The following is a 23,508-nucleotide window of genomic DNA, read 5'->3' on the forward strand; positions in this document are numbered from 1 at the left end:
CTTCCCCTTGCGCTTCCCCCCTGCTCGCCTCTTGTGCCCGCCCGCCCTCGGCCCCCGCTGCCCGATGCGTCACTTGCCACCATTGCGTTGCCCCTGCCCGCTGCCCTCCACAGTGCTGCCACTTCACCCGCTGCCCGCTGCGTCCCCCCCCCCTGGTTCATTTCGTCTGCCGTTCTTTCCCCGAGGTTTTTTTTTCGATTGGCTCTGGCAGTGCTGGTTCTTTGACAGTGCTTGTCGGGGTCCTTTTGCAGAGAAATTGCTTTACCCACTCTTTTTCCGCCACAGCAGCAGACATATGGAGGCTCAAGCTCTGCCACAGAGGGACTTTGATGAAGTCCCCTCGCCCGACCCCGCTGAGCCCACCATTCGACTTGCTCTCTCACCGACAGAGCAAGCGAGCCTAGCCGTAGAGGTGGACCGCCTACATGCGACTTCTGTCATCTGCAAGATTCTCGGCACTCGACCTAGCAGAGGAGAGCTGCGTGACCTCCTCCAGGCAAACCTTCTTGCAGAGGTGGGTAAGATCTTGGACGTGCAGTTCCTTGGACGAGGCTACTATCAGATCGAGTTTGAGCCCTCCGAGATTGCGTCCAAGGGCATCGCCATGAGTCCTTTGACCATCCGAGCAGTTCGAGCCCACTTTCGACAGTGGAGACATGGTTTTGACCCAGCTTCAGATGGAGGCAGACCTCCCCATCTCAGTCTGCTTTCCTTGTTTGAGGAGAGAGTACCTACCTCTTTTGTCCAGGATCGGCTCAACGATTGGGACCGTCCTGGAGACACCTCGCATGGCAGCGTTTGTAGCTGCCAAGGCGGCCGGCATTCCCTCGGTACGCGTTCTGGTTAGGCATACCCACACTCTTCCGAAGGTCATCCTACTTCCTCGGGTGAGTGGGGGTTCGTTTAGACAGAGCGTGGAGTATTCGGGCCTCCCGAATCAGTGATTCATTTGTCGACAGATGGGCCATCTTGCGAAGGCCTGTCCACGGAGGAGGCCTCGACCTACACCACAGGCCTAGCCCCAGCCTTCAAGGGCTGGCCAACAGCAACAGGCAGAGACACAGAGCACACAGGCAGAGCCACCCTTCGAGCTTGGGGCTCAAGCGGAGGAGGGTTGGTAGACAGGTTCGTGGTCGACGACGGCAGGGGCCTTAGCGCCAGCCTGACACTCAGAGTGGTCCTCAGGCGCCTGCCCAGCAGCAGTGGGTTCCCGCGGGGAACCAATTTGGCCCTCTTGAGCAGGACGAGGTCCCCACTCCAGCCTCCACCTCAGCGTCACCCTCGACAACCCCCCCTCCCCTTGAGAGTTCCCCCCATCCTCTTCAGTCCCCCCCCTCCTCCGCCTCTTGCTCCCTCCTCCTCTCCACCTCGCTCTCCTACCTTTGCCGATCCCCCTCGCCCTCCCTCTCCACCTGATGCCCCTGCTCCCCTCGCCCCCACCCGCTCTAGTCCCTCAGTCGACCCAGGGGCAGGGCCATCCTCGGCTGCTAGGAGATCTCTGGATAGCGCCTTTGCCACGAGTCGCTTGGCGAGAGAGAGACAGCCTTTCTTGCGACCCCTTCTCCTGATACATACGTCTCTCTTTGCAGCAGTCCCTGCCACGAGTCGCTTGGCGAGAGAGAGACAGCCTTTCTTGCGACCCCTTCTCCTGATACATACGTCTCTCTTTGCAGCAGTCCCTCGTGGTCTGATGAGCTTCGACATTCGGCGTCGGTGGGACTTCTTTGCCTATGACTTTACACAGTTTCTCGGCGACTCCGCATCTAACCTTGAGGCAGCCTGCTTCAGGGTTCATGTTGTGTTCCTTGCAGCTAGGGGGGGTAGAGGCCTTAGACTCAGCGGTTGGCTTCTCTTTTCCCCTTTGTGGCAGGGACCAGACTGAGTGGACTTTTGACTCAGTGTTGGAGTGGCTACAGACACCGGCCCTAGAGTTCTTTGATCACATGGGAGACCTAGGGGTTACAGACATGCTTCAGACTTTTTGGCCATTAGCCAAGTTTGCTATGACACCTCCAGACGCAGCAGGATGTAAACACATTGTGGTTCACTTTTTTGCTGATATGCAATGCGTGCCTTGCTATGTAGACATACATGAGGACTCCTGGACAGAGGAGGTGGCTTTACGCACGGCTCGGTCTACTTGGGCTTGGGCTAGACACTCTGTGCAGTCACGCTTATCTCGAGGACGCCCGGATGCGGATTACTCCCCATCCAAGCCAGCCTCGAAGATAGCACGTTTAGCTGCTGCGGCAACAACTGTTCTCTCTCGCTCCCCATGAGGATCGTCTCATGGAACGTACAGGGATTAGGTGGGTCCCAGTTTCAGCGTCAGAGGGGCGGACTGCGCGGCAGGAGCTTCAACAATGCCTTGTGGGAGAAGAGATTGACATTCTGATGCTACAGGAGCATCATCTGTGTGAGAGCCGCATTAGACGTTGTGGTCATCTTTTGCGTGGACGATATGATACTATCTAGTGAGCTGCTTTTGGACCTGGAGGCATCCAAGGCGGGGTATGTATGACTATTGCGGATTCTTTGCAGCAGGCCATTGTGGGCAGAGGGATTATTGTGCCAGGCAGGGCTCAATGGATCACTATGTAGGTTTAGGGTTGTCTTGTGAACTTCCTGAACATCTATGCGCCCTATGTGGCGAGTGCACGAGTAGAGTTTTGGTCACAGATTGTTGAGTCTCTGCCGCAGGCAGAGCAATGGTGCACAGGGGGTGACTTCAACATGTTGGAGGACCCCTCTGACAGGATTCTTGGTAGCCATGCTACTGTGCATGGAGTTGAGCTGGCAGCTTGGGAGAGGTTTTCTATGACTCTGAGGGTTTCGGATGTGTGGCAACATTCTAGCTTTGTGAGACCCCCAGACAGCTTGGCCTTCTCTCATTTGGACCGCAGAGTGGAGGGAGTGAATCTATCGCGGATAGATCGCTTCTACACTAGTGACCACTTCTGTGACTTGGGTGGGACAATTGGCATTCTGGCAGGGACTTCCTTTTCGGACCATGCACCAGTGATCCTTACAGTGACAGATAGGCAGAGGAGGGGGAGCACGATGCTTCGCATCCCTGAGAGGGTCTTGCTGGGCTGTATGCTCAAAGAGCGAGTGGAGGCTCTTTGGATAGAGAGCTTAGACATGCAGGATTCTCTTGTTGACAGAGTGGCCTCAGGACTAGGTCAGCTTAGTCGATTCTTTCTTCAGGAGTCTTTGGCTCGCGTGGTTGCAGGGAGACAGGAGGAGCAGCGTCTCCGACGGGGCGTTGCTTCCTTGCAGAGGATGCAGGAGCAACATCCAGACAGTCCTTGGTTGGAGGAGAAGTTACAACAGGCTCGCCAGGAGCTTGTTAGCACAGAGGAGAGGCGCCATGAGTTTGCTTTCCATCGACAGGCATCTCAATGGACCCAGGTGGGTGACAGAGTGACCGGTGCTTTCTTTGAGACAGTGGGACCTCGGCATTCGCATGCCAAGGTCAATCGGTTGAGGAGGCTCGATGGGTCAGTTGCTTCAAAGCCAGAGGACATGCGTGCAGTTGCTACTGACTTCTACCGTGATTTACTATCTGCAGAGCCTCAGTCGGAGTGTCAGGATGCATGCAGAGAGTAGGTGTGGGCACAGATGCTTTGTCTTGTGACTGAGGAGATGCGTCAGAGGCTTGAGCTGCCTCTTCAGCTAGAGGAGCTGCACACGGCTCGTAGTGCACTCCCCCGTGGTAGCTGTCCAGGTGAGGATGGCTTGACTCCCAGTTTTTTCTTGGAGTATTGGGACTTGCTTGGCCCAAATCTCTGTAGTGCTTTTCAGTACATTCTGCACACAGGAGAGATGCCTGACAGAATGAGTGAGGGCTTGATCTACGTCATTTCCAAGGAGGGTGGCTCCTTGGATGAGATTCGACAGTGGCGCCCCATCACTATCCTCAACTCAGCCTACAAAATTCTTGCCAAGGCTCTGAGTTTGAAGATTCAGCCACTTCTAGAGAGCATTATACATGGGACTTAGACAGGTTTTGTCAAGGAGCGTAGTATCCTTAACAACAAATTTACTTTTTGGGAGGCTTCTGTCCTTGCGCGGTTCCGTGGTGAGGATCTAGTGATTCTTCTTCTCGATTTTGAGAAGGCTTACGACAGAGTTGACTGGGACTTTCTGGAGGGCACTCTACCTAGGATGGGCTTCTCAAATGCTTGGATTAGAGGGGTGTCAGCTTTGTACAGACGGGCACACAGTCAGGTACTGCTGTCAAGAGGTAGAGGTGATCGCTTCATGCTCACACGTTCGGTCAGACAGGGCTGCCCTCTTGCCCCCTTCCTCTTTCTGTTCTATGCTGAGGCAATGAGCAAGTTTTTGGTGTCGCAGCAGGTTGGTTTACGTGGCTTAGCACTTCCTATTCGGGGAGATGAGCTACTGGACGCTGAGTTTGCAGACGACTCAGCCTTGTACCAACCTTCACAGGTGTGAGCAGGCTCTTGAGACCTTCTGTTGTGCATCTGGTTCATTGATCAACTGGAGAAAGATTGTGGCTTTCTTGGTTGGTAGTGCTCCTATACCCGATTGGATGCCAGGTGAAGGTTTCAGGTGGTTTCCCACAGGGGCTGCAGTTCGGTACTTGGGCTGTCAGGTTGGTTTGGACTTGTCTCCCGAGCAGCAGATTGCTCCCCTCCTCCTGTCTATTAGGAGGAAATTGTTACATTGGAGCTCCACACGACTTTCTCTGGCAGGCAGAGTTATAGTGGCCAACCAGGTGTTGTTGGCTACTATGTGGTACATCACTTCTTGCTCGGCAGTACACTTGGGGGGCAGCTGCTTGGTCCACTCTCACGGGCCCAGCACTTCAGTTTGAGCTATCTTCCACCAGCAGGATGATAGTGATACAGGGGGGGCGACCTACACTCCAGCCTACCCCAGAGCTTACTCCACAGGAGTGGTGCAGTGAGAGAGAGGAGTGCTGAGAGCTCATCAGTGGCCTGACACTCTGGTTCATCTGGCGGGCCCGTTGCTTCCGCATCTTTGAGGCTCGCCCTGTACCACCAGCACAGATGCTTCGGGATCTTTGGCTAGAGCCGATCCATACTCTCAGAGGACAGTTCGAGAGACTCCAGGGCAGCTCCGACCGCATGCGGGAGCGCAGAGAGGCTTTCCTTCGACTCTCGCACCCTGGGCCTTTCTTCACCATGGTTCAGGGTGTGCTTAGATGGCACTACCGCCCACCTGTGTGGCTCTTCCCTCCTCCCATCTCTTGATTTAGCCTCATTGTACATATGCTGTTTTTTCATTGGGAGAGTGTCCCCACCATGATTGTTGTAGTCCTCTCTTGTTGTAGACGTGGTTGTAGCCCTATGGGCAGTTTCATTAACTAATAGAAGGATCTTTTTCTCGGAAAAAAAAAACTTGTATGATGGGAAATCGCATCCGTGACAATACCCCCTCCTCTAGTGACTGTCACAAAGCGATACGTGGCTGCCCGCTCTGCAGGAAACCCTAATTTTCTGAAACCCTAACCCTAACCCTAACCCTAACCCTAACCCTAACCCTAATTTGCTGAAATCCTAACCCTAACCCTAACTGCAGAGAATCAGAAAACCTGATTTTGCTGAGATGGCAGTTGACACGTGGCAGCTGTACGGATCCCCGCGTTTTGCGGCGCAAAATGCGAAGGAACAAAAAAAAAAGATGCGGCAGATTTTTAAAGGTTTTGGACAGCTTTTGGGCATTGCTTTATGCTACGCAATTGAAAGGAGGGATAGAGCTCTTTTGTTTTGCTTTATTGCCCTCTCAAGAGAGAGAGAGAGAAATTGTGGAAAAGCAGAAAGCTTTTAGGCTTTTGATTTTCAGCTTTTGGGGCTCTGCTTTTGGCATCCCTTGTACCTTTAAATACGTGAGTAGGCTTCTCACAACTTAGAGCATCTGGACGCAGAGTTCGAGTGTGAGCGCCTGCCCGCACTCTTGTACTTTGAACTCTGATTAATATAAAAATAAATACCGAAAGGGGTGCCAGTCTTTGGGGCCAATATCTCTAGGCACGGAACTCCGCCGGACCAAGTGTCGAATAAATTGTGAACTGTGAACTGTTTTGAAGGGTTATTTGGTGCTGTCGCGGTAGATTCTTGACTTGGAGTGTCCAAGTCTATTATTGTGGTATCAGAGCACGGCCGATTTCTCTTCTACGGGAAATCCGATCCCAATTTTTTTTCCGCGGCACCTATGGCGTCAAGCAAAGATCAGTTGACTCCCTCTGCATTCGGAGATGCGGGAAGGGATCGCAACGAAGAATCCGGCAAGGAGTATAGCCCCCCTCGGCCTACTTAGGCGGAGCGTCGAGAGATGGAGCGTCGTCAATTGATTGGCGATGCAACAAAGATGATGCTCAATTTTGCGAGGACCCAAAATTTGCAAAATATATGAGCGAGACCTCTTTTCAAGAGGTGCATGCGCAATGGCAGAATACCACACCACCCCCCCCCAAAACCCACTCTCAAGAAACCTTCTGCTCACAAGAAGTATTCAAAGAAGGAATTGGAAGAGGTGGTTGATGCACGAATTGCACAGCTTTTTGACGCGCAGAACAAAGCTAAAAAGCACGGCAAAAAGCAAAAGAAAGGCAGTGACTTCCCGGGTTATTTGGGACGTCAGTCCACATTTCAAAAGGCAAAGAAACAGAAGAAGCGTGTTCAATTTGAAGGAGTACCCAATTCTTCTTCTTCTTCTTCTTCTTCTGACAGTTCTTCTAGCTCATCTGATTCGAGCGAAGAAGACCGAAAAGGCAAAAAGCGAAGCAAGAAACAACGCTTTGGTAGGGCAAGAAAAAGGCAAAGAAGTCTAAATCTTGCCCCGTGAGTGACTACAGAGGACTCGTCTACAGACAGTTCAGACTATGGTGACAACAACTTTTATGCAAAGTAGAAGAATTTTTACAAAGCCAACCAGTATGACTTTCTGGAAGACAAAAGCAAGAAAGTCCAAGAGTTTAAAGAAGGTGGACAATCAATTAAATTTGACACGTTTTCGGGATATAGAGATGCTTCGAAGGCTTTGTCTTTTGTACAGCAGTTTGACATGTCTTTCGCGGGAGGACGTTACTCAAAGCACTCTAAGATTCGGAGAGCTGCCTCTTACTTTAAGGGGAATGCTCGAACTTGGTGGTCCACGCTTCTATTAAGCAAGACTGCGCCAGTTAAATGGCTGAAATTCAAGAGGCTTTTTATTTCTCCTTGGTTGACTCGAGAGTATGAACGGGATATCCGAACTGCTTCGAACCATCTTCGAATGACCAAGAAAGATACAGTGGACGCTTATTGCGAGAGATTCGGAGCTCTTTTCTACCCGCCTCTTCATTTAAGATCTCGTTCAAGGAACAGATTGAACGATTTACCTTGGGTCTACCTACAGAGATCCGAGATCACTGTTTGGAATAGAAGTCAGCTTCTATTCAAGAGTTGATGAGTCATGCGAAACGGGGTTTTTCCATCCACTCTGACTTACCCCACGGATGAGATCATGACACAAAGTGCTGAACCGACTTCGACAAATGAAAGTAGAAAGAGAAAGAGCAACTCAGAAAAGAAAGATGCACGACCCAAGCTTACTCCTCAGGAGAGAGCTCGCTTCATCAGGGAGCAGAAGTGCTTTGGATGTGGGGAACCTGGACATATATATCTCCACGAAGTGTCCTAAAAAGGCACAGAAAGAACAGAAAGAACAGGACGACGAAGACCTGAGAGTTCGAGAGTAGCTGAGGAACGTGGAAGAAAAGGCAAGATGAAAATTGGATTGGTTCCAGATTGCGTGGGTATCGATCCGAGCACGTTGGACGAGAGTACATAACTTTGCCGAGCTTGGGGCAAAGTGAAAGATCAAGAGACCCTGATCTTCTTTGATGGAGGAGCCAAGGCCAACTTCATTTCACCGGAATTGGCGGCGCGGCTCGAGATCACTCCCGATCGGATGGGACCACTTGCGGAGGCAGTTCTAGCGGCACCCGGCAGGAACGTAGCCATCACACCTGTCATTGGCAAACTACGGTTGCATTGTCAGGGGTATTTGGGGCATGAGGACTTTTACATAATGCCTTTGGAAGGTTGTGATGTTCTCTTGGGAATTCCGTGATACCACAAGAACAACGCCGTGGTTGACTATCGGGCGAGAAAAGCGACATTGACTACAGAGAAGGGCAAAACCATTGTACTTGACATTAAACTGAAGGGCGAGTCTGTCCCCATTGTATAGACTTCGGCCATTTCTAAATTAATAAAATCCAGTCTGCTTGCTTACTCGATCTTTATGAAAGAGTTGAGGATGAGGATAGGACAAATATGTCTAAACTTGATAAAGAACGCCAATATTTTCTCCACTCTCATGCCGATTGCTTCTCAAAGGGCTTGCCAAGCGAGTTACCACCTGCTTGTCCTGAAGATCATACCATTGATCTGATACCTGGAAGCACACCACCGAACCGACCACCTTACCATGTGAGCCGAGCACAGAATGAAGAGATTATGAACCAAGTGAAAGACCTCTTGGAAAAGGGTCTTGTCAAGCCTAGTACTTCACCGTATTGCTCTCCAGTGTTGTTGGTTTTGAAGAAAGACGGATCTTGGAGAATGTGCATCGATTATAGAGCTCTCAACAAAATCAACATCAAGAACAGATTTTCGATTCCTAGGATCGATGATATACTTGATAGATTACAGCGATCCTCGTGTTTTAGCAGGATTGATCTTAAGAGTGGATATCATCAGATCCAAATCGCGCCGGGAGACGTCTACAAGACAGCCTTTCGGACAACTTTTGGGTTGTTTGAGTTTTTGGTCATGCCTTTTGGCTTAACCAATGCTCCTGCGACATTGAACCGGATGATGGACATGATTTTTCGGGAGTACACTTTCTTTGATGATATCATTGTTTTCTCCAAGGATGAGGCAGAACATAGAGATCATCTGCTTCAAGTCTTTCAGACATTGCAAGATCACAAGCTAGTGATTAATGCGAAGAAAAGTGAAATTTTCCTACTTGAGATACACTCTTTGGGACACATTGTGTTAGCAAAGCAAGAGTACAAGTGGATCCGGCCAAGATAGAGACTATCTGTGATTGGCCCGATTTGAAGAATGTCCATGAAGTTAGAAGCTTCTTGGGATTTTGTTGGTACTATAGGCGGTTCATTAGAAAGTTTGCTCAGGTTGCTTCCCCTTTGCATATCTTGACGCAGAAAGAAGTCGCTTTCTCGTGGAAGACCCACAGAGGTGACTGCCTTTTAGACTTTGAAACAGAAATCGACTACGGGAGCGGTTTTGACTTTGCCGGATTTGCAGAAGTCATTTGAAGTATATTGTGCTGCTTGTGGTCGTAGTTTGGGTGCGGTCTTAATGCAAGAAGGCCATGTCATTGCTTACGAGAGCCGATTGTTCTCAAGGCCAGAATTGATAGCACAGATCTATGAGAAAGAGCTTTTGGCGGTGTCAGGAGTTTTTTGGAGCAAGAGATTGCGCATATGTACATATACATGCATGGTGCATCAAATAAAGAATTGCCCATTTTTCAGAGCCAGGTGGTTACGTGGGGCCCACATGTGTACAGGTAGGACAGGGTGTACATAGTGCATCGATTTTCACTATTACCAGCTACAATAAGGAGGAGTTGGTAGCGCGTAGAACTTCTCGAGGAAGCTATCCGCGGGCCGACGACATGAGGTAAGCAGGTACGTCAAATGGCATCGAGTGGCGTCAGGAGGTCGAACGGGGTCAATACTTGCACTCGGAGAAGTATGGACACGACGTGGGTGTTTTCTTGTGATACTTATGCAGAAAGGTCATCATGAGGACCACTTTTTGGGGCCACTTCACGTGGTTGCAGGATGCATTATTTGGAAAAACTGAGTGCCAGGTGTACGGATGATGTAAAAAGGTGACAACTATGCACTGCGAGGTCGGTTTTTGGCTTGTTCGGGGTCCGTTTGAGGTCATCTAAAAGGCCACGGGTGCCCAACTAATAAAGCTAAGTGTGGGAACTGAAAAAACAGAGAGAAGACCAGAAAAAACGTGGAGAAGAAAGGAGGAACAGCCGCAAGTGTGTTTTTGCTGTTTTTGGAGCATTTTTTGGCCCTAAATTGCTCATTCGAGGTCGGATTTGAGCACTGTGACATTGTAGGGTGGGTTTTTTGGGCGTTTCGGACGCAATGGAGCTGTCCATTTTGTCAAATTCCTCACAGATTTTCTGCTGTTTTTCTGTGTAATCTTCTCCGGTGAGTGAAGCCTCTGCTTAACTTTGTGGTTGTATCTGGTGTATTTCCTCAATACTGTGTAAACTATTTGCCCCATTGGTGTTGGGCTGAGCTTCATTGAGTCTAAACAACAGCAATTTGCCTCCTTTGAGCTGAATTGAGAGTGTGTGTGTGAGTGTTGAGTGGGTAAGTGGGAAATCTCTCTCTTCTCACTCCGTCTGTGTGTTTCCTGTCTCGGCCAGGCTGGTTGTGTAAGCCGAGTGGTGCCCCATAGTGTGTGTGTATCTTCCCAAGAGTGTGTGTTGGGTCATTATAGAGGCGCTGTGTGTTTTTTCATCCCGTTGACATTCTTTTGGCGCCCCCACGGAGGATCTTCTTCGAGTACCTTCTGCTTCGAGCTTCAAGCTTCGAGATTCGGGATTACAGGTTACAGGTTACAGATTACAGGGATAGGTACAGGTACAAGTGATTCACACATGTACATGTAGCTGGAGTACAGTGATATACTAGCAGTGATGTCACTTGCAGTTGTTGTGGGTATGCATCACTTGGCGCCTATTTGAGCGCATTGTCTGCTGGATTGTACGTTACTTGTGGAAACTGCCATTGTACGTATTTGTGGAGCCATACTTGGTTGTATTTGGCAGTCCTAGCCATTTATGAGACTTGGTCTGGAAGATAGTCATTTCTGAGACTTGACTATACGCGATTTGCATTAGCCTTCGTGTGAGGGTCGATAGCGTGAGGTTTTTATTGAGCTGGCGGATTTTCAAATGTAGAGATCCTTTCGGTGATACAGGTAGCTGGAGCACCCTTTTTGTGACCTCGCCATAGGCTATGTACTAGTGAGTCCTACTTGATGCTCGGGTTCTATCGTTGACAGTTTATGCATACATATACAGTCTATATTTTGGGTTCCTAGTGCTCTATTTCTGGGGAAACTCTGCCAAAATTTTTCCAAGTTATGATGGCTGGTATTTTTTTCTTTTGAGCCATTTATGCTGTTATGTTGTTGAAATTTTGGCAAAATTAGAGGTTAAGTCAGGTGTGCCTTCTTGGGAGCTTCATGGTTGGCTTTAATGAATGATCAAAATGACCCTCAATTCACTCCATTTCATTTAACTCAAAGAATCCAGATAAATGTTCATGTGTCTAGGAAGATTTTTTTTCAGCAGCGCATAGTCTTTATGTTCGGGCCAAGAAGATTACGAGAGATCTTGGAATGTCCTTTGCCTGTTGTAATTCCGATGATCAACTATGAAAACTCATTTGATGTGCATGTGTTTGTCCTTATCTAAAGTTGAGCTCCATTGAAGTTTTTGGGGATTGGGTAGTCAAAAGTTTTGGGTTCTTGCACGTGTGTTCAAAGGGGTTCTCAAAGCATTGAAACTTGGGTAGCCATGGCTTTCTCTTATCCGGAGTTTCATGGAAGAAGTGATGAAGATGTGGAAGACTTTCTGGAAAAGATGGAGGTTGCCTCCATTAGCAATTAGATTCATGACCCTGCGTAGATGTTACGTGTTCTCCAAATTTGTTTTGAAGAGTGATGCACGAGTTTGGTCCAAAGCATTTGAAGAGGAGTTGCGTGTAGCGGATCCACCTGTAAGATTGAGTTGGGACAATCTACGACATGGGTTGGAAGTGGAGTTTATGAAGATAGAAGATCCTGACAAAGTGTGGCAAGAAGTACAGGCTTTGGTGCAAAAGGAAGGTGAGCCAGTAGATGCGTACATACGTAAGTTTTCAATGGCATGGGAGTGAATGTGCAAGGCCTTAGCACCACAAGTACCTCCGCCTGACATGATGAAGAAGGACAGGTTCTTAGCTGGTCTTTGGGAGAATATACGTTGGAGAGTAGAGCTAAAGAAGCCTAGGACATATGAAGATGCACTAGAGGTAGCAAGGAACAACGAGTGGAAGTTGAGGAAAATGAGCCAGTTAGGGGTGGAGTCTTTGCCAATGAGGTCTGAATTTCAGCCTATAGAGTTTTTACAAGGTCTCATGTTAGGGGTTCATCATGAACCAGTGGTTTCTGTTACTACTCAGGTTATGCCAGCAGTGGTCACTACATCGGTGCAAGATGATGGGCTAAGACAAGACATGAGGCAAGTGGCAGATTTGATGAAGAATCTCAGCCTAAACATGCTAGGTCAAGTGGGAAATAATCGAGGTCGAGGGAGGTTTGAAAATCAGCCAAGAGGTGAAGAAAGGCCTAGGAATGGTGTTGGACAAAGCAATGGTAGGTACTGGAGGCAGACGTCCACATGTTATAATTGTGGAGAGTTGGGTCACATCAGTCCGCAATGTGATAAGCCACCAAGGATGGGGGGAGACATGTATCCATTGCCAAGACAGGTGCTAACTAGGTCAAATGATTATGGCATCGAAATTAAGGGAGACGAAGAAACCAGTGGACTGACCCAAGAGGAAAAGGGAAAGACAAGAGTGCTAAGTGTAGTCACCTTGGAGAAGGCATCAAAGCTAGAGGATACATTAGTGATGCCTACTGGGAAGAGGACCACAGAGGATAAAGAAGGAAGAAGTGCCCCAGGTCCTAGTAAGAAGAAAGGAAAGAGCCATGAAGGCGAGGATATCAAGGCCAAGAGGAAAAGGAGAGCTCGTCGAAAGTTTCATGTTTCAGATTTTCCACTAGGGGATGGGCAATTAAGCTATGACTTGAAGGAGGATCTGACGAGCAGGAAGGCAGATGTTACTATTGGGCAGCTTATAGAGATGGTGCCTAAGCTAAAGCGACAGTGGAAGAGGATGGTTAACCCAATGGAGAAAGAGCTAGAGAGAGGTTCAGTAAAGGTGTTGGCAATGGATGAGCTACCAGACATTTGTCCAATAGTAGATGTGTGGCATAAAAGGAAAAATTTGGGACAAGGTTATGTGGATGGTGGAGCCCAAATATGCGTCATAACACACTCATGCGTTGAGAAGATGGGTCTCACAGTGGCCGGGGTGTCAGGTTTTCGGATCAGATTGGCAAGCCATCAAAAAGTAAAATGCTTGGGTGTTGTAAAGAGCTTAGAAGTGGAGGCATATGATGCAAAGGCAGTGGTTGATTTTCATGTGATGCCAACAGGGTTGGGAGCATATCCTATTATATTGGGTAGACCATGGTTACGTGCAGTGGGAGTTGTTCAAGATTGGCGACATGGTACGATTAACCTCTATGGAAAGACAGGTACCAAGAAGCTTTATAATATGGACACAAGGAAACGATTAGAGGAGCTCTATGAAGATGAGGATGAGTCTAGTGATGAAGACTCTTCCACGGTGACAGATGAGGACAGTGATAGCACTACCAACAGTGATGAGGATGCTGATGTTGCATTTCTTTTGATGGACAAAGAAATCCAAGAGTTTGGTTTAGTTGCATTTGCGAATGAGGTTGAAGATGAAAGTGAAGGGCCTTATGAAGTGATTGAAGGGCTGATGCAAACCAAGGTTGAGTTGTCAAAGAAGCAGGAATTGATGACACAAATGATCAATGAAAACCTCTCAGCTATGGAGAAGGATATATATTTGCACATGCTGGCTAGTTTTCCTGATTTGTTCATTACTTCATATGAAGAGATCAAAGGGTTCAAGGGAGAAGAGATGCATATAGAGCTGAAAGAAGGTGCTAAGCCAGTGCGGCAAAGGCTAAGAAGGATGGGTCAAGAACAAATGGAAGCCTTGCGAGAAGAGGTGGACAAGTTGTTGAAGGCAGGGTTCATAGTCCCTGTGGAGACCACAGAATGGGTGAGTCCAGTTGTAGTCAGTCCAAAGAAGGATGGGAAGTGGAGAATTTGTGTAGATTTTAAACCCTTAAACGCAGCCACTAAGAAGAACCCATATCCTCTTCCATTCATCGATCAGATCTTGGATTTAGTGGCAGGTTATGAGAGGTACAGTGTGTGATGGTTTTTCAGGCTATTTTCAATTGAAGATTGCTCTTAAAGACCGCACAAAGACCACGTTTATTACGCCATGGGGCTGCTATTGCTACACAGTATTGCCATTTGGGTTGTCAAATGGACCTTCCTTCTATCAAGAGAGAGCAAATTGGGTGTTGGAACCATTCATTGATAGTTGTGTTAAAGCTTTTATGGATGACTTCTGTGTTTATAGCAGTAGGGCTGAACACCATGAGAAGCTGCAGATGGTATTGGCTCGATATGATGAATGTGGAGGACAACTAAATCCAAAGAAATGTCATCTAGCACAGCCAAGGGTGAAGTTATTGGGCCATATGGTGTCAGAAAATGGCATTGAGGCTGATCTAGATAAGATTAAGTCTATTATTCTTCTTCCATCACTTACGAGTACGAAGCAATTGGCAACTTTTATACATGAAGTGAAGTACATTGCACGGTTTATTCCATTGTCTTCGCAGCTTCTTTATCCATTACAACAAGTGGCAAAGCATGATCCATTGCAATGGGATGACAAGTGTGAAGAAGTGTTTCAAGAGGTGAAAGAGGTGTTAGGGGGGTTTTTCAGCCATGCAGGCTCCTGATTGGGAGAAAGTGTTTTATGTAAATCCATCAGTAGGGGATGATGCCATTGGAGCCATGCTATTGCAAAAGGGGAAGGGCAGCCATTATATGAGGCCAGTGTATTGTGCAAGCCGAGTGAAGTTGATAGCGGAGAGAAAGTTCTCGGAAGTAGAGCTAGTGATGGCCAGTGTAATATTTGCTTGTCGACGATTTCGTCATTACTTGCTACCACGGCCTTTTGTTTTCTTGACGAGTTATGCCTTTTTGCCACAGTTAATTAATGGTACTAACATGTCAAATGTGGTGAAGAAATGGGTAATTGAGCTGCAAGAGTTTGAGTTCTCTTTTCTAGTGGAAGATAGTACAAGGGCTGCCCTAGCTGATTTGTTGACCTACAAGGAGAATCCCCTTATTGTTAAGGAAGAGGTGGTGAGAAAGGTAGTTGAAGAAGTGCCACAGATCAGCAATGCACATGTGTTGTTCTTTGATGGTTCATACAGAAAGAGCCATGATGCAGCTTCAGGGGGTATAGCACTTTATGATCCAGAGGGGAAGCTAGTATGCAAGAGAGGGTTCAAATTGGATGCTCATAGTAACAATGAGGCTGAATATGCTACTCTGGAAGCCGGATTACACATTTGTTTGAAGCATGGGGTTCGAAGATTGAGCATAAAAGGTGATGCCTTGTTAGTGGTGAAGCAAGTGCTAGGTGTGTGGAAGAGCAAGAACACCTCATTGAAGAAAATGTGCTTCAGAATTAAAGGCCTGTTAAAAAAGTTCGAAGCATGGATCATCAGACACATTGAACGTGCTCTAAATGGAGAGGCACATGAAGCAGCTCAAGGCATGATTGGGGAGCTATTTGTGTTGAGGACCACTTTACCTCTTTATCATGGCGGGGAAAGTTTGGCTCAAGAAGAGGAGTTTTTGCTAACAGGAATCATTCCAAACGAGATTCAGAAGTCTAAGAAGTATGGCTTTGTGCGTAGAGCATACAGGTACAAATTGATTGGTGATGTCTTATACATGAAAGGGGCTGATCTCGTGTTGAGATGTGTACCTTGGCGGGAGGAGCTTTACAGAGTGTTGGAAGAGAATCATGAAGGCGCATGTGGTGGCCATTTTGCTCTAAAGATCACCTTGCATAAGATATTGCAAGAGGGGTATGTATGGCCTAGTTTGCACAAGGATGTTCACCATTGGTGTAGGTCTTGCAATAGGTGTCAAGCATTTGGGAAGAGAGTGTTGAAGCCAGAGCTACGAAAAACCATTATGGCGTTTGATGTGTTTGAAAAGTGGGGGATTGATGCAATAGGCCCGTTACCTATCACAAGCCGGGGCAAAAGCTATATCTTGACGGCAGTGGACTATCTCTCTAGATGGGCAGAGGCTATAGCAGTAAAACAGATCACGGCAAAGGATGTGGCAAAATTTGTGTATGATGAAATATGTTGCAAGTTTGGGGTGCCATTAGAGCTACTTTCAGATAAGGGGCCAGGATTTAGAGCTAAACTGCTAGACTTCTTATGCACAAAGATGAAGATTAGGCACCAGCATACCACTCCTTATTACCCGCAGTGTAATGGCTTAAATGAAAGATTCAATGGTGAGTTGGTACAAATTCTTTCTAAAGTGACAGAGCACCAAGGAAAGAAATGGGATTTGGAATTGCCTAGTGCATTATGGGCTTACCGTACTTCGGTGAAGACAGGTACAGGATTTACTCCATTTCATTTGGTGTATGGAAAGGAGGCACTATTGCCTGTGGAAGTAGAGTTGCCTGCGGTCAAGATGTTAGAGAAGTTGCTTGGGCCGCCTAGTGATGCATTCAAAGAGAGGCTCTTGCAGTTACAAGAGGTCCAGTTGGATAGGATGAGCGCATTGGAGCATTATGGACAGATGCAGGATAAGGCTTTAGCAAAGATAAATGAAAAAGTCAAAAGTAAGGGTATCAAGAAACATGACTTGGTTTTGCGCTACAACAGTAAGCTGGATAACACCTTCCAAAAGAAGTTTCAAATTAAGTGGGAAGGCCCTTTCAAGGTACTGGAGTGTTTTCCAAATGGCACATATCAGCTGGCTAACCTGAATGGTGTTCTACATAAGTCAAGGGTAAATGGATTGCGTCTTAAATTGTATCATGCTAGATTGATGATGGTGGAGCAAGATGAGTTGTCTGTGGATCAAGCAGTGTTGGTGAGGGATGAGGAGACCTGTGATGCGGCGAGTCTCATATCTCTCTTTGTGGCTACTGATCATGAATGATCTAGCAGGCTAGGGGATGGGTAAATTATGTCAGGAGTTTTTTGGAGCAAGAGATTGCGCATATGTACATATACATGCATGGTGCATCAAATAAAGAATTGCCCATTTTTCAGAGCTAGGTGGTTACGTGGGGCCCACATGTGTACAGGTAGGACAGGGTGTACATAGTGCATCGATTTTCACTATTACCAGTACCACTGTGTTTTTTCTACAATAAGGAGGAGTTGGTAGCGCGTAGAACTTCTCGAGGAAGCTATCCGCGGGCCGACGACATGAGGTAAGCAGGTACGTCAAATGGCATCGAGTGGCGTCAGGAGGTCGAACGGGGTCAATACTTGCACGCGGAGAAGTATGGACACGACGTGGGTGTTTTCTTGTGATACTTATGCAGAAAGGTCATCATGAGGACCACTTTTTGGGGCCACTTCACGTGGTTGCGGGATGCATTATTTGGAAAAACTGAGTGCCAGGTGTACGGATGATGTAAAAAGGTGACAACTATGCACTGCGAGGTCAGTTTTTGGCCTGTTCGGGGTCCGTTTGAGGTCATCTAAAAGGCCACGGGTGCCCAACTAATAATGCTAAGTGTGGGAACTGAAAAAACAGAGAGAAGACTAGAAAAAACGTGGAGAAGAGAGGAGGAACAGCCGCAAGTGTGTTTTTGCTGTTTTTGGAGCATTTTTTGGCCCTAAATTGCTCATTCGAGGTCGGATTTGAGCACTGTGACATTGTAGGGTGGGATTTTTGGGCGTTTCGGACGCAATGGCGCTGTCCATTTTGTCAAATTCCTCACAGATTTTCTGTTGTTTTTCTGTGTAATCTTCTCCGGTGAGTGAAGCCTCTGCTTAACTTTGTGGTTGTATCTGGTGTATTTCCTCAATACTGTGTAAACTATTTGCCCCATTGGTGTTGGGCTGAGCTTCATTGAGTCTAAACAACAGCAATTTGCCTCCTTTGAGTTGAATTGAGAGTGTGTGTGTGAGTGTTGAGTGGGTAAGTGGGAAATCTCTCTCTTCTCACTCCGTCTGTGTGTTTCCTGTCTCGGCCAGGCTGGTTGTGTAAGCCGAGTGGTGCCCCATAGTGTGTGTTTATCTTTCCAAGAGTGTGTGTCGGGTCATTATAGAGGCGCTGTGTGTGTTTTCATCTCGTTCACAGCGGTTATCCATGCTCTTACTCAGTGGCGACATTACCTACTCAGAGCGGATTTTACTGTCTTTATAGACCATGAGAGTTTACGCTACTTCTTGTCACAGAAGCAACTTTCAGAAAAGCGGATGCGGTGGGCGAACATCTTGTCACAGTTTCACTTCCATATTGTCCATGTGCAAGGACATAAGAATTTGGTGGCAGATGCTTTGTCTTGGAAGCCGTTGGTTCTGGTTATTTCCGCGATGCATCATAGGAGCTTCGAGGATATGGTCGATCAGTATGCCACAAATACAAATTTTGTAGACAATTTCACATTGATACGGGATGGGGAGACAGTAGCAGGATATTCCATTCGGGATGGCTACTTGATGAGGAAAACCATGTTTTGCGTTACACAGCCGTCGAGGGAAAAGGTTATGACTGAATGCCACTGTCCGCCTTGTACGGGTCACTGCGGCATTGCTACCACCATGAAAGGGGTAGAGAGATACTTCTTTTAGCTGAGACTCAAGAAGGATGTGGACGAGTTTGTGCGCAATTGCTTTGTATGCCAGAAGGTCAAGTTTGATAGGCATAAACACAGGGATTGTTACAGCCTTTGCCCATACCCACCCTCCCCTGGGAAAGTATTGCAATGGATTTCATTTTTGATCTCCCGAGAACACCGAGTGGTCACGATGGTATCTAGATTGTTATTGACAGATTTAGCAAGCATGCTCATTTCATTCCAGTGAAGAAAACAGTCTAGCCGGATCAGTTAGCGAGACTGTTTGTGGCCTAGATTTTCAGATTACATGGCATGCTTGAGACGATTGTCTCCTACAGGGACCCCCGATTTACGAGTTTGTTTTGGAAGGCAATTTGGGAGAACATTGGCACGCGGTTGCAGTTCTCGTCATCTTTCCACCCGCAGACTGACGGGCAATCTGAGATTGCCAATTTAGTGGTTTTAGATTTAGTGAAGTCTTATATCTCGGATCAAAAGACTCAATGGGAAAAGTATCTACCTTTGGTGGAATTTTGCCTACAATAACACGATACACTCTTCGACGGGGAAGGCGCCATTTGAGATTGTTGAAGGTGCTGCAAAGGTTCCACTCTTCCTAAGCACGAAAGATAAGATTTTTGAAGCGGATGAGTATACCCGCGACTTAGAGATGGCTTTTGCCAAGGTCCGCGAGGCTTTGCAGAAATCTCAAGAGCGACAGAAAAAGGCGCCATCATCGCGGTTTGAAATTGAAGGAGGATGATTGGGTGCTCTTACGTTTTGAGAAGGCACGCCTGAGAAAGAAAAAGGGAAAGGAGAGGCTACGAACCTTTCTAGATCTCCGAAAAGATCAATGATGTCTCCTTTCGACTGAAACTGCCTGACACTTGGAGGATTCACAATGCATTTCATGTGAGTCTCTTGAAACCTTTTAAAGGTGGTGTGCCTGATGATGGGGAGCCCGATGAGCAACCCAAAGTTGAGGAAAACGAGGAGATCCTTGTTCTTGAAGAGATTTTCGCACATAAGGACACAAAGAATAAGGGTAAAGTACGAAGGCGGTTCTTGGTTAAATTCAAGAACTATCCTGCATTGGATGCGAAGTGGATGGAGAAGGAGGACCCCGTTTAGCATAGTCTACTCCCAATGGAACCTAGAATTCAGCTTGGCCGCAGATATGGTGCAGTGGGATGCACAAGAGGGGAGTTACTCTGCTCCTTTGTCAACAGATGCCTTGATTTTAGAATACTAGAGTCCTTGATGTCTCTTTGAGCTTTAGGGATACTGAGAGCTGACAGTATTCTGCTGTATGACTTTATGAAATGGAATTCCGGAATATGAAATTGATTTGTTCTTGACTTGTTTTTAAGTGCAGGGACTGATAGATGAAATGACTGCAGCATTTTGGTCTAATTGATCTCGAATAGACATGGTTGCAATAGGGGTTAGTCAATCGGGCATCAATGAGGTCCCGACTGGATCTAGATGCGATTGCTAGCTACATTGCCAATAAATCATGGTTTAAGATCCGATGAATGTTGAATGTCATGTGATGTCCTGTGATGTCGAGTGATGTTCTACGATGTTGTGTGATGTGACTGTCGATTAGTACATGTGCTAGATGTGTGTTTTCTAGTGCGTAGGTACTAACAGTCAGTGTCTGCTAAGACAGTTTATGGCCTCTGTTTGTTTTGCAGGTGTAATCGAGGGCGATTACAATGCTCTCAAGAGGGGGGTATGTCACAAAGTGATGACTGGTTGCCCGCTCTGCAAGAAACCCTAATTTATTGAAACCCTAACCCTAATTTGTTGAAACCCTAACCCTAATCCTAACCCTAACTGCAGAGAATAAAAAAACTTGATTTTGCTGACGTGGCAACTGTTCCGATCCCTGTGTTTTGCAACGCAAATTGCGGAGGGACAAAAAAAAAGCTATGGCAGATTTTTAAAGCTTTTGGACAGCTTTTGGACATTGCTTTATGCTATGCAATTGAAAGGAGGGAGATAGAACTTTTGTTTTGCTTTATTGCCCTCTCAAGAGAGAGAAAAATTGTGAAAAAGCAGAAAGCTTTTAGGATTTTGATTTTCAGCTCTTGGGGCTCTACTTTTGGCATCCCTTATACCTTTAAATATGTGAGCAGGCTTCTCACAACTCAGAGCATCTGGACGCAGAGTCCGAGTGTGAGCGCCTGCCCACACTCTTGTACTTTGAACTCAGATTAATATAAAAAGAAATATCGAAAGGGGTGCCAGTTTTTGGGGCCAATATCTCTAGGCACGGAACTCCGCCGGGCCAAGTGTCGAATAAATTGTGAACTGTGATGTCACATGACACATCCAACCCTATGTGTCCGTGGACAAGCTACAGCATGATCAGGGTTCAATCAGTCCAGTCAGTCTAGATTTAGAAGTGATCTGGCACTTTTGTGAGTCTATTCGTAGACCGTGCATGCCCAATCACTTGGTATAGATGCATATCCTCTGGTTACACACAACATGATCAGCAATATTCCCATCAGAATCCATCAAGGGAATTTTCCAGTGATTTTAGCCTATTTTCCCTATTTTTGACATTTTTCACGGCTTCCCAACAAAAGTAGGTAGGGCAATTTTGCTAAGTTAATATATAAGCAAACCCAAGTTAGCACTTTCTGGCAGAAGAGACAGCAGGAGCACCTTGCTCAATAGGCAACTTCTCAGCAGAACCTTGGTGGATTTCTTCCAAGCAAGATCCCAAGCCTTGGCGTTTTCTCCAAGCAGCAGATTCCTATCCCTAGTGTTTTCAACAGCCTTCATCGTCGGAAAGCCAACCCCCTTGGCGTTTTTGCATCAGATCGTCGCCGGAAAGACCAGCACATGCCTGGCGTTTTTCACATGCCCAGCGTTTTTGGAAATGCAAGATCAGCTAGCGTTTTTGGTCAACCTGTCTCTAGCGTTTTGGATTTCAGCAATAGAAGACTTGCAGATTTAGCCCACAAGAAGTAGCAGATTCAGCCCCGTAAAGATCATCATTTTTCAGCCATGAAGAACCTTAGTTTTCAGCCCTAAACCTGCAGATTTCAGCGTCAAAGAACCACAGAAACAGCCCCCCAAATCAGCGTTTTTGGACTAGTCGCAGATTTCAGCCCATAGCGTTTTTGGACAGCAGTAGAAAGATTGCAGATTTCAGCCTTAGGTCGACTTCTTCATCACCGTCGTCATCACCGACATAGCCTAGACTTGCATCAGTCATGCATACCATTTGTACCAGATTGTGCAATCAATAGTAGACCATTCTCGCCAACGAGAGTGGGGCCTTCGGAGGAGGGTTTTACGTCTCTGGTGTCGTATCTCTCTTCTCTCTATCTCTCAGTCTCATACACTTGCACGCACAGTGTCCATTCACTTTGTTTGTGCACTCTCTCATTAAGAACGGAAGGCTCTACCTTCCATAAGAACAACAGGAATCTTGAGCAAAGTTTGGAGAACTCATCTTGAGCAAAGCGCAAACATTCATTCCGTTGACCTAACATGTGAACTGTTTTGAAGGGTTATTTGGTGCCGTCGTGGTAGATTCTTGACTTGGAGTGTCCAAGTCTGTTTCAGTGACGAGTTCCAAGAGGAACGTTTTTGCCCCTTGAGGTCGTGGCAGGCTTTGATGGATGGATATTGATCAAGATACTGAAGGCTTCGACGATAGATATTGGAGTCAAGGATTTTTTTCGACTTTATATTCTTCATGACCATTGGTCTCTATGGGCAATGGTGGCTGTGAGCATCTCTCAGGAATCTTGGACTGATGACAAGGCTCCAATGAATCTTCATAGATTGGGGTAGCTAGAGACAAGATGTGACTGGATTTACTTGGCCAATTATCTTGAATGATCCAAGTCTATGATAATCCTGCTTTTGGGAAGCTCAAGAACTTCAATGCCCAATCTAAGAACTACGTGCAACCAATGTATGCCAAAATCCACATGCGGTTCAGATAGTCCACCACAACAAAGGAAGGAGCCCATGGCCAACCTACCTAAAAAGTTTGATGGGACAAGATCCAAGTTTTAGAGGCTTCTTTCAACAAAGTGAGGTTGTTTATACGCATGCAACCAGAGCATTTCCTGGATGGTGCCTCTCAAGTTAGTCTCATCAACACTTCTCTCAGCACGTCTTGGAGAAGTAGTTGTTGAAACCAAGTTCGCAAGCTATGAAAGGTCTATTGCCTCGCTTCAATCGCTCAAGAATGAACGATGAAGTTTTTTTTGGAGATTATCTACCACTATCATGGGCTTCCAAATCATATTGTTTCAAATCAAGGACCACGATTCATATCAAGCTTTTGGAGAGGATTGTTCAAGCTTCTAGGAGTAAAGATTAACCTCTCACCAACCAATCATCTACAAAGTGATGCTCGTCAACCAATCATCTACAAAGTGACGGACAAACAAAGAGTGTGAATCAAGTTCTAGAGCAGTATCTCTGATGCACAATCAATTGCTGGCCTTGGCCGAGTTTGCTTACAACAACACTAGTTATGCTTCTACTCGACACAACCCATTCTTTGCCAGTTATGGTCAACACCCAAAGATGGATGCCACATGAATCATCAACTGAAGAATCTGGTTGCCACAGATTTAGCGACACATTTACAAAATATTCATAAAAAATTTGCATAGAATATTAGAGAGGCTCAACAGATGTATACAAGTAACGTAGACGAACACAGAATGCAACATCCACCATACGAGATGGGGGATCGAGTGTGGCTTCTCTGCCACGACCTACATTGATCTCGCCCTTCCCAAAAGCTGGATTATCAATTGCTTGGACCATTCAAGGTAATTGGCCAAGTAAATCCCATCACATATAGTCTTTAGTTATTACAGTCTATGAAGATTCATCTAGTCTTGTATCAAGTTCTCTTAGTC

The 23,508-nt window shown here is 46.7% G+C and overlaps 1 protein-coding gene across 1 annotated transcript in view; it reads left to right on the top strand.

Moving 5' to 3' along the window:
* The window catches only part of LOC147453940 (acetolactate synthase small subunit 2, chloroplastic-like), an 86,930-nt gene that overhangs the window by 47,481 nt on the left and 15,941 nt on the right, over nucleotides 1–23,508 (top strand). The gene's annotated exons all lie outside the window — the stretch shown is intronic.

This window comes from Adiantum capillus-veneris, chromosome 7 (assembly GCF_014529385.1).
Source record: "Adiantum capillus-veneris isolate H3 chromosome 7, ASM1452938v2, whole genome shotgun sequence".
NCBI classification, from domain to species: Eukaryota; Viridiplantae; Streptophyta; class Polypodiopsida; order Polypodiales; family Pteridaceae; genus Adiantum; species Adiantum capillus-veneris.